The sequence below is a fragment of the Petaurus breviceps genome, unplaced genomic scaffold (genome assembly GCF_028583685.1).
Source record: "Petaurus breviceps papuanus isolate PSGF00001 unplaced genomic scaffold, PetGlider_PUasm1.0 216, whole genome shotgun sequence".
Taxonomy (NCBI): Eukaryota; Metazoa; Chordata; class Mammalia; order Diprotodontia; family Petauridae; genus Petaurus; species Petaurus breviceps.
In genome coordinates this window covers 8155908-8166416 of record NW_027185867.1, presented here as the reverse complement: position 1 = coordinate 8166416, position 10509 = coordinate 8155908, and the positions used below count along the sequence as shown (strand labels likewise).

The 10509-nt window shown below is 43.0% G+C and overlaps 1 protein-coding gene and 1 long non-coding RNA gene across 5 annotated transcripts in view; one reads left to right on the top strand and one right to left on the bottom strand.

Moving 5' to 3' along the window:
• NINJ2 (ninjurin 2) overlaps nucleotides 1-10509 on the bottom strand; it is a 147919-nt gene that overhangs the window by 86286 nt on the left and 51124 nt on the right. The gene's annotated exons all lie outside the window — the stretch shown is intronic.
• The window catches only part of LOC138165929 (uncharacterized), a 102861-nt gene that overhangs the window by 69886 nt on the left and 22466 nt on the right, over nucleotides 1-10509 (top strand). The window contains exon 2 of the long non-coding RNA XR_011169493.1: nucleotides 8134-8275. This is a non-coding gene — a long non-coding RNA (uncharacterized lncRNA). The remainder of the gene's footprint in view (nucleotides 1-8133; nucleotides 8276-10509) is intronic.

The following is a 10509-nucleotide window of genomic DNA, read 5'->3' as shown; positions in this document are numbered from 1 at the left end:
TAGATGCAGAGCGGAGGGGAGGAGGGGAGGGGAGGGGAGAGGAGAGGAGATTAGGACACAGAGCCTACTCTCTCTACCTGGACTGACATGAAGACATAAATACATGGCCTGGCTGTTGCTTTTGTGTCTATTTTTTTCCTCTCTTAGGTAGAGGAACATTGAAGGCAGCATAACCTAAAATGTGACCTTGTGAGCTTTGGAAGGTTGGGAGATGGCCAAAGGTCCAGTGATGGGATTTTATGCCAGAGTCTACAAAAATCTGAGCCCAGTGAGAAGTGAAGCCCTGACTGACCTTTTTAACTAAGAATAGTATCCAAGAAGGAAGAGGAGGAAAGGAATGAACATTTATAAAGAATCTCTCATTTGATCAGAAGCAACTTGTCCACTTTCTATGCTATTTGGAAGAATCTTTGATGGAGTTCAATGCTTTGTAGCAACTATTTTAAGTTTGAGCCCACTCTTCCCAGGACCAAGAATGTATAAGGAGAGTGTGCCCCTAGGTAAAGGAGTTGGGGGAGGAAATATTTGTACTCCTTTTCTTGCTATATCTTCTTGGGAAACATCCCTTTATAAAAACTAATTTGGGTTAACAAGTTAAATACTAAAGCATTAATATTTAGTGATTTATATTGGGGAGAAAGTACTGGATTGCAGGCTGAAATCGATGACATTAGAAAGACATCCCAACCCTTCAAAAGTACCTCTCGAACCCTGAGAGGACACACAGGCTTGTTCTAAAACTCACCTCATCAGTGAGAATAAGAGTTGGGATAAGAACTCCAGGAGCTTATAAGGACTGCATTCATCATCACCATTAAACCAATGGGAGTGATGATGGTGACTGCTTTAGGAGACACTTTAGGACAAATATCTCTAGAACGACATCCAGTACTAAAAATGCTTGGGACAACATGAACCAAAGTGGGAAGGGAGAAAGTATATAGTCTAGGCAGAATTACTTTGTTTTTTCCCTAATGTTTTTGCTTGGAGAGATTTAGAGACCTCCCAATGAACCATTCAGGGGAAAGACCAAAGCAGACTTAAAATATAAACTCCTCTGTTTTGGCATGAAAAACCCTTCACAGTTTGACTACAGACTTTCTTTGCAGATTAATTTTGTATTACTCCTCCTCAGCTATACACCAACAAAAGTAGCCTGCTTGCTGTTCCCAAAACATGTTATAAATTTCCATGCATTTGCATAAGGCTGTCTCCTGTGCTCCAAAAGGACTCTCCTCACCTCCACATACCACTTCCTCTTAAGTCTCAGTTCAAGCAACAGTAATAATAGCTACCATTGATATAGTTCCTACTATGTGACAAGCACTTTGTCATCATTATCTAACATAATGTTTACTGCAGTCCTAGGAAGTAGGCACTATTATTTTTCCACATTTGACAGTTGAGGAAATTGAGGCAAATAGAGGTTAAGTGATTGGCCTAAGGTCACACAGCTAGTAAGTACCTGAGATGAGATTTGAACTCAGGCCATCCTGACTCCAGGCCCAGATCTCTATTGCAAATACAACCTCCTTCAAGATGTGATTCCCTGAGTTCTTAGTACCCCTCATTACTGTGTATTTTGGGGGAACCATCCTGTATTTACTTCTTCATAAGCAATGTTATATCCTCACAGTAGAATATAAGCACCTTGAGGGCAGGTATTACCTCACTTGTATATTGGTCTCTCCAGTGCCCCAGCTCAATGCCTACCATGTAGAAGGCACTTAGTAACTACTTAAATTGAAAATAACTGAAAAGCCTGTTCCCCATGAGCTCTTCTGCTTTCTCCAGGAAGGAATAATAACAGCTCCTTGCACATAGTACCTGGCATATTCAATCTTTATTGTATTATTGAATTGAGTTGGGAGTGCAGGGCCTGGTATCAGACCTAGGGTGGGATCTGGCCTCTGATATTTACTAGCTGAGTGACCTTGGTCACCTTGAACTTGTTAGTCTCTTATTCTCATCTATAAAATGAGAATAATAGTGCCTTGTTGTTGTTTTTCAGTCGTGTTTGACTCTTTTCGAGTTTTCTTGGCAAAGCTACTGGAGCGGTTTGTTATTTCCTTCAACAGCTCATTTTACAGGTGAGGAAACTGAAGCAAACAGGATTAAGTGACTTGCCCAGAGTCACACAACTAGGAAGAGTCTGTGATCAGATTTGAACTCCAGAAGATCAGTCTTCCTGACTCTGGACCCAGGACTCTATCCACTCTAACCACTGTGCCCCCTAGCTGCTCATCCTATAATACCCATCTCTCAGTATTTCTGTGAGACTCTAACGCAGGGGTTCTTAACCATAGTGCCATAGACCCCTTTTGGTAGTTTTGTAACACTATGGCCTCCTCAGAATAATGTTTTTAAATACATAAAATTACAAAGGAAACCAATCATACTGAAACATAATTATCAAAATATTTCTTTAAAAACCCAAGTTCAAAGACCATAGGTTAAGAACTCTGAATGAGGATCCCAAACAAAGGCTCCACTAACCCCTAAACTTATCAAGATGATCAGGGAACCCCCCCCCCCCCGACTAATTTGCTATGAATAATCTGTTACCACCCACCACTCCTTTTTACAATGTAGCCTAGGGAGGGGAAATGAGTTGATCTAGGTAACACAAATAATAACTGTGGAAGAAACTCCAGTCCAACCTTCAGTACAGTGAGGTCAGGCAGCTTCCACAAAAGAGACAGTTTCTGGTTGGGACTCTCCAGGAAATATGATGTGATTCCCACTAGGGTGGGGGAGGGGGAAGATAGGTCCTTCTCTACCCAAGCATCACAGCAACCCTGCTACTACTTCCCACAAGGATCACTGACTCAGCTAGGTGGGCTTGTAGGGGCCAAGAGGAGCCCTGGCTGGGTTTTCCCTTATCGAGATTTAGGTGAACAAGTAAACCAAAGTGGATGTGACCAGGATTAGAGGTGACCTTTTGAGTGTGAAAGATCTGGAGGTCCAGAGGTGAAGCTGGCTGAAGGTAAGGGAAATTTCTACATTGGTGAAATCAGCCACTGACAAACTTTATCAGAACATAAAGAAGTTTAAAAATGCTAATTAGGCATTTTACATTTTATCTTAGAGGGAGGAAAGGAACAAATAATCATTAAGTGACCACTATGTTTCAGGCACTGTAGTGATTGTTTGTTTTTTGGATTCTTAAAAGAATTCGATCCTCACAACAATCCTTTGAGGAAGGTGCTATTATGATCCCCATTTTACAGTTGAGGAAACTGAGGCAGATAGCAGTTAAATGACTTACCAGGCTCCCTAAACTGGTAAGTGCCTGAAGCTGTATTTGAACTCAGGACTTCCTGACTCAAGGGCTAGCCACTCTATGTACTCTCCCAATTAGATGCCTCTTGACTGGGCACTGTTCAAATAACTCCTAACACTTGTCTTCTGATAAAATGGGCCAGGCTTGGACCAATCCTCTTTTCAATGATTTAACTTTCTGAGGTAGAAGCTTCCCCCACTGCCAGTCAGTTCTAAGCCAGGACTGACTGATATACCTTTAAGATTCACCAAGTCACCTACAATTTTGGATATATCCACCCTGGGATACTTGTTTACCTAAGATCAAGAGAGACCAAGCATAAAAGGGTCAAAAGCATGATGGAGAGCAAGATGACCAGGGTGGATAGTTGGGTAGAATATGGAATATAGTATTGATGGGGCATTTGGGTGCTTGCGTTTGGAACCCAATTCTAAGATCACATTTCTCCCTAGCTTCAAAAAGCCCTCTCCCTGACAGTTTTCTCCCCAGCCCAAAGACACTATGCCTAGCAATAACTCATGAGTGGGCCCCAGTAAAACAAACTGTCTTTCCCCATCATAAGAGCAAGCCGATCTCTGAAGAGATTCCCTTGTAAAAACAGGACTATCTTGTAACCACAGAATTATCACATATTGATTCCCAAAGTTATCATATTCAACCCAGAGGTCAAGCAATAGACATCAACTCTCAAAGCTATCTTGCTACAGATGTAACAGACCAAAAATACGCCCCTGAGAAACCCCTTCCCCTGGTTTCCAGTAGTGAATGATGCCAGTGACCTATGTTGTAGTTATCAAATTAGCATATCTGCCAAATAATCCGATACTTTTCCTATATAAGCTTTAGCATCATTCCTGTTAAGTGGCAAATTCCCTAAGGAGCTCTGCCCACCATACTGGCATTACAATAACCCTTTGCCACCTTGACTTAGAGGATGATTGAGTCCATGAATTCACTCCAGATGACCCTTTCCTGTACTTCAGTCCTTGAGGGGTCCTTGAACCCCTTAAACCACAACAATATGGCATATAGGCCCATAGATGTGAATATTGGCAGTCAGGACAGAATGACCCTAGAGAGGAAATTCAAAACTCAATGAATTAAGTAGTCCAAGGCATGATATCAGAGGGAACATCAGCAGGATGGTCAAGGAGGAGACAGCTGAGGTTAAATGGACAGAAAGGCAAGCTGAGACCAGGTAGTCAGGAATTTTAAATACCAAAGGGATTTCTGTTTGATCTTATGAGCAGAAAGGAGGCATTGGAGCTTCTTGTGTATGACATGATCAGACATGGACTTCAGGAAAAATACTTTGATAGCTGCATGGAAGATGGATTAGAGAAGGAAGAAATTTGAGGCAGGGAGACCAATTAGGAGACTATTTCAATAATCTTGTCAAACAGTCCAGAGAGCCTGAACTAGAGGCCAGTGGTTATGTGAGTAGAGTGAAGGGGACAGATTTGAAAAGTGTTGTGGAGGTGAAATCAACAGGCTTTGGCAACACCTTAGATGGGGGATTGGGGGGAAGTAGAGTGGTGGGGAGGGTGAGTGATAGTGAGAAATCCAAGATGACTCCTTGGTTGAGAACCTGGGGGACTGGGTACATTGTGCTACTCTCTACAGTGATAGGAAGGTGTAGGGGATGGAGGTTTATGGGAAAAGGTAAAATGAATTGTTTTGAACACATTTACTTTAAGATGTCTACTTGACATACAATTCAAGATGTCTGAAAGGAGTTGGAGATTCGAGACTGCAGGTCAGCAGAGAGTTTGGGGCAGGATAAGTGAGGGAATTATGGGAATTGAGTGAACCACACTGATTTCATCTTGTGACTCAATTCTGAATCTGGCTTAGTTATTCAATTGTGAGAAAGCCCTATTGCATTGTTTGAACCTTGCCCTTCCTGGCTGGAAAGCTGGACCACCTCTATGTATTGCTTAGAGACTCTTAACTAAAGATCTAGTTTGTGCTGACCAGAAACCCAGACAGATCCAAAGATTGATGTAAGGAGCTTTCTCACAATTACACATCTCAAACAACTCATATATCTTATCTGAAAAATTGGTCCCATACATGTCAATCAGTTACTATTTCAAATTTTGAAGCTTTGATTTAATATAGATGCTTGGTGAGGTGGGATACCTCTTTTTCTGTTTTCAGAGAATTACAATTGTTTGCTCTCTCCCTCCCAACTTGGAAAGTCCCTAATCTTTTCTCTAATTAGAAATCAGATTGCCCATCCGGGTTTATATGCTGTTAATTGCTTTCTTTTAACCTGTAAAAATCTGTCTCCCCCTTTATTTGGGGTCCAGTGTCAAACTGAGGAGACCCGGTCCTGACTTGTTATGCCAATTGGCATGCATTGCTTAATAAATCTATATGTCTGGAAACTCAAACTTTTGTTTCCTCAATTATTTCAGATTTCACCTGCCAATAGGTAGATTAGAGGATTATCAGCATAGAGATAGTGATTAAATCCATGGGACCTGATGAGATCACCAAGCAGTATAGAGGGAGAAGAGAAGAGGGCCCAAGACACAACCCCAAGGCATACTTGTGGTTAGAGGGTGTGATCTGGAAGAGGATCCAGGAAAGGAGACAGAGAAAGAGTGGTCAGATAGGTAGGGAGAAAACCAGGAGAGAGTAGTGTCCTAAAAATCTAGAGAAAAGAGAGTATCAAGGAGAAGGGATGATCAATTTTGTCAAAGGCTGCAGAAAGTTCAAGGAGAATGAGGACTGAGAAAAGGCCTTTGGATTTGGCACTAAGAGATTATTGGTAACTCTGGAGGCATTAGTTTTGGTGGAATAATAGGGTTGGAAGCCAGATTGTAAGAGGTTAAGAAGAGAGTGAGGAGAGAGAAAATAGAGGCACCTTTTGTACATAACCTTTTTGAAAAGTTTTGCTACAAAGAGCAGAAGAGATAAAGGACAATAGTGAGGGAGGAAGGACTGAGTGAGGATTTTCTTGGGAGAGATATGGGCATGCTTGTGGAAAGGAAATCAGCCAGTAGAGAGGGAGAGATTGAAAATAAGTGAAAAAGTAGAGATGACAGATGGGGCAATCCGTTGGAAGAGATGAGATAGAATGGGATCATTTGAACAAGTAGAGGGGTTTGCCTAGGTAAGGAGTAAGGCCACTTCATCAGGTGAGACAGGGCTGAAGGAGGAGAAGATGGCAGAAGCCACTTGAGTGATAGGAGATGAGGAAGAGGAGAGAAGAGAGAATTCACAGAGAATGGCCTCCATTTTTCTGCAAAATACAAGGCAAGATTCTCAGCTGAGAAAGTGAAGGGAGGGGGAGCCTTGGGAGGCTTGAGGAAGGATGAAAAAAAAGGTCTGAAAGAGCCACTGTGGTGAGTGAGATAGTGAGTTGATAAGGGAAATACAGTAGAATTGCTTAGCAGCAGTTAGGGCCTGGTTGGGGTCATGTAACATAAATTTGTAGTGGTCCCAATCATAATGTTTTTGTAATTTTCTTCATCTTTGTTCAACAGCAAGTATATAAGAGCAAAGGCAATGAATGATGGGAGTTATCCAAGACTGAGACTTGACTGGGCATAATTGGTAATATGATAATGGGGCTGGGGATCCAGGAGAAGAGGACAGTGTAGAATTGAATAGGTTCACCAAGGAGTCAAAATGGGGAGAAAAAAAGAGATTGGCTAGTACAGAGCAAAGGGTTTGAGAGAGAATTGAGGGGTCAAGGGATTGGAGGTTATGGTGCATACAAAGAATAGGATTTTATAAAGGAAAGCAAAGAGAGAAATGAAAAGTGGATAGATTTTGGTCAGATAAAGGGGTTTTATAACATTTGCAGGTGATAGCAAAATCAAGGATATGACCATCTTTGTATTTGACTGAGGTGAGGTGAAAGAGTAGCTCATGGGAGTAATTGAGTGGTTACATCATTTGAGGGAGAATCAATATGTATATGAAGTTCCCTAGTGTGAGGGTAGGTATGTTAGGGAGGAGGAAAAAACTGTGAGCCAGATATCAAACTCATTGAAGAAGGAAGAGGAGTGATGGGAGGTGAGGCCCTGGGGTGGTGGAGGTCTATAGACAATAGCTATCAGGATTTTGGTTAGGTAGTAGATATGAATAGCATGGACCCCAAAGGAAGAGAAATTACTGAGTTATAGAGGTAGGGGGAGAACTGGAAGGTATAATGGGGAGCCAGGAGTAGGCCAATACCTCACCTTGACCAATGAACCATAGAGAATGAGTGAAGGTGCAGTATACTGGAAAGTATGTCCAGGAAAGCTGTGTCACCAGTTGGGGGGGGGGGGGGGCAGGTTCCAGTAAGAGCTATAGATGAAGGGAGTAGGAGAGAAAAAGATTTATGATGAAGGGTAGTTTGCTGCCTAGTTTGTTGTCTATAGAACAGGCATTCCAGAGGGCAAAATGGAAGGTCTGGGTGGTTAGATGGAAACTTTCAGGATTGAGGGGAATAGGAAGGAGAAATTGGGTGGTAGGAATGTGCAATGGAGTTTTGATGATGACCTACATTCTACAGGACTTCAAAGAAACTGGGATTTAAAAGGTGGGAGAATATTCATCACTGAATAGAGGACGCTGTTTCTCTTAGGACAGGCTCAGCAGCAGATGAAAGGATTGAAGTCAAAGGGAAGGCTGCTCCTTGTTGTACCTGAGGTCCTCCACATCCCAGTAAGGAGCTCAAGTAATATAAGTAAGAGGAAATCAAGTAGAAGACAAATTCTCTGCCTCTATTTTCTCTTGGATGCAATCTCCTACCCTTCTGTAACTGGCCAAGGAGGAAGAAATCTGGTAAAACCCTAAGAGTGGGTGTTTAAAATGCTAATTTCTTCTTCCTTTTCTCCATATTCTTTCAGTGGCTAGCACGGAAATCTGCTTAATCTCTTGGGTAGAATGGCCCCTCTTGAAGTGTCTTGGTTTGGACCCAGAGTCATCAGGATTCTGCCAGGACTACTGGGCTTGAGGACACAATGACAGCATTACTCCGTGAGTTACCCGGTGAGTTACCCCCTTCCATCCCACCACTGTGACCGCAACCTGCAGTTTACCTTTATGTCTCAAGAAAACTCAGAAATACCGCACAACTCCCTAGATACTGAGCCCAGTCTCTTTTCCATGCCAGGCTCTGTATCTTACTTCCTATTCTTTGCCCCGTGGCCCTCCTCCTATTCATGTGGTTTCTCCCTTCTTTTTTTCCCAAAGTTTGTACTGCCTCATGCAATCTTGGTCTCCAGGGGCAACCCCAGTACTACAGTCGCCTGTAGCTTTCTCCATGAATAGTCCCTCCCCTGCCTCATTACTATGGGCACCTAAAGCTGCATTGAAAAGTTCACATTATTGACAGGGGCTCATGTTACATGATTAGTTGCCAAGTGTATGCAATAAACAATAGATGCTATTAGTCTACCGGAGAGATCACTGAGGGCTGGGGGTGGGGGTGGGGAATGGAGTAGTTTGGGAAGGAAGATTTTGCAGAAGAGGTAACTGAAGGGACGAATAAGATTTGGGTAGTCAAAGAGGGAGAGCAAGGGAGGGCATTACAGTGTTTTGAATGCTTTCTGATACTGTAGTTATATTAGTCTGGGGTGGGGCTGGTGACAGCTGCTGGTTCTAGGCACTAAAGGAGGAAAGGAGGCAGGTCCTGGAAGGGTGGCTCCCTAGCATAGGGCACATTCCCTCAAGATGTCAGCACTGTGTTTAGAATATGAACTCTGACTCTGGAAGATAGCTGGACCAGAGTTGGAACCAGTATCCCACAGGGGCTCTAGATCCTGAACCCCAGAACACAGAGGCCATCCTGCTGGAGGGAGAGAGCTTTGCCAAAAACTGAGCCCGGACAGCCAAGTCATGTCTGCCCTCTGAGCTCCTCTTTCACACCCCGCTGCCAGAAAAGGGCCTGGCTGAAGAAACAGGCCAATAGCAACAGTGGGGAACCACTGGGGAACGCAGGCTCCAAAGATCAAGGCAGATCATATGAGTGGCATATGTGTGATCTCATTGCCTGAGATTACTTGCTCCCAGTTGTCTGAGCTGCTTTTGTGAGGAGAAGGGGCCCTGCATCCCCATGTTCAAGATACATTTTTTTGCCCATAGTATTTTAACATGCACCATTACAGTACACATGAACTCCTTTAATAATTTTTTCACTTTTATATGCTTTTATTTATGTGTGTGTGTTCACAACTGTATTGTAAACTCAGAAGGATAATGAACATACCCTGTTCTTCTCTGTATTTCTTTACAGTGTCTCATTTGTACTCACTTTCAAACCATAGTGAGGGATAAGCATGTGACTAATCATATTGTCCCCATTTTGCAGAGAGGAAAAGCAAGGCACAGATAGGAAAGAAATCAATTTAATCTCCCCATCCTCTAGTCCTGAGAGAAAACAGGAATGGAATCCAGGAATCTTGTCTTCTGGGCCCCTTTCTCTGTCTCCCTGTGACCAGCCCACTCAAGTCTTCCATTGTCATCCTTGTGCATGAAGAAGAAGGTTTAAACCCTAAAATCCCTGTCCTCAGGTAACTCCAAGAGAGCAAAGTGGAATTTTACCAAATGGTCCCCAGATTTTTCCTTATGAGACTGAGAATACACAAGAGACTGCCTTCAAGGCAATGTTTTTTCCTTCTTTTTTTTTTTTTAGAGAGAGTGGTAAACACCTGAAAATAGGGCCTGAGAATAAAAGTGACTCTTCAACCATAATTATAGCCAGTGGTGGTCTGACAAGCAGCAGTACTTTCTAAATATATTCTCAAAATGCAAATCCTTTTAAGATTACCTTCCCTCACCTTCCCCCTCCCCTTGGCCTCCTTGACACACACCTCTGGCCCTCTGCCTCTTCCTCACCTAAAAGGCCCAATGTTTATATTCTCCCTGATGCCTGCTACACAATATGTTCAGAAAGAAGGGCTGAGAAGAGGAAGTCGCCAGCCCCACGGCTCTAACCACCAGCAGAATGAGCTCAGGGCTGGGGGAGTGGGAAGGGCGGTAAGAGGGAAGTGGGATAAAGAGAGGGATCTGGTAGTCATGGGACAGCGGGGAGGAGGGGCAGGGATTTTGAAAATATGTGCAAAGATTCCTTCTCTAATGAATTAACTTCAATTTAAAGCATTTTAAAGTGCCCCATCCCCATCCAGTCAAAGGATTCCTGCTTCAAGTAGGGGTTCACACTAATTATTCTGAGGGCCTTTCCCTCTCTGAATTTCTATGATCCCGAGATTCTAGGGATGGGG